We start from the raw sequence: 1,072 nt of genomic DNA on the forward strand, positions 1-1,072 counted from the left end.
TTTTTTTTGCTTCTTAAAAACACATTCTAGTCATTCTATGTCTATGACCACACATAATGAATGTTTGACCTCTGTGTTGTAAAAGTCCTCGGTGGAGACAGAAGTTGGCCCTGCGGGCCCTGAGGTTAACACTGATAAAGTCCATTCTTCAAACCACTGCCAGGGCTCTGTCAGAATGGATCCACTGGCACGCACACACAGGCGCACACAAACGCGCACACAGGGGCGCACACGCACGCAAGTGAACACGCGCGCAAACACACACACACACACATCCTGGAACCTKTCTCTTATCAGTCGTCTCAGGACGCCTATCTGAGCAGGGTCATACAATTACCCCACAGAGRCAACCAACAGGCCGGGGGACAGAAGGGAGAGAGGGGCGGAGAGGGTGACCTCAGCATCCCGGACCCCAATCAACCCCCTTATCAAAAGGACAGCCAACTCACTGTAAACTTTCACAGTGGATTGAGGTTTCGCCCCAAACCCAGTCCAAACCCTGCTGGCTCACACARAGTGCTCATAAAATACCCTAAACSAGGCATTATGGGGGAATTGGGGCTGAAGTGTAAACGGATGATACGTCCCAATGAAGTGGTCTATCGTCAGTCAAGCGTTCTAGTGCTTCCCAACAAGGTGGTTCAGAAGAACCAGAACCAGGCCACTTCTGGAGGGTCTAGTGGGGTCCTGGAAGGCCCAGTCCAATCTAGTCCTGCCAGACTCAGCGGAGAAAATCTCCCTCCTCCTCTCTATGTAATGAAGAAATGACCCTCGTCAACTCTAGCAGGCAGGCAGTCTCCTTGGTCTGTACCAGCTGGCTCCCTCTATCAGCGGCAGGCAGGCAGTCTCCCTGGTCTGTACCAGCTGGCTCCCTCTATCAGCGGCAGGCAGGCAGTCTCCTTGGTCTGTACCAGCTGGCTCCCTCTATCAGCGACAGGCAGGCAGCGCCCCATGTTGAAGCACTCTCTTAATTAACAAATGCATACACAAACACACTCATGCAGGAATGGACACACAAGTGTCCACACACACACACCGTCTGTATGGAGCACTGGCTCAGGTATCAGTTAAC

Source organism: Salvelinus sp. IW2-2015, linkage group LG7 (assembly GCF_002910315.2).
Source record: "Salvelinus sp. IW2-2015 linkage group LG7, ASM291031v2, whole genome shotgun sequence".
NCBI lineage: Eukaryota > Metazoa > Chordata > Actinopteri > Salmoniformes > Salmonidae > Salvelinus > Salvelinus sp. IW2-2015.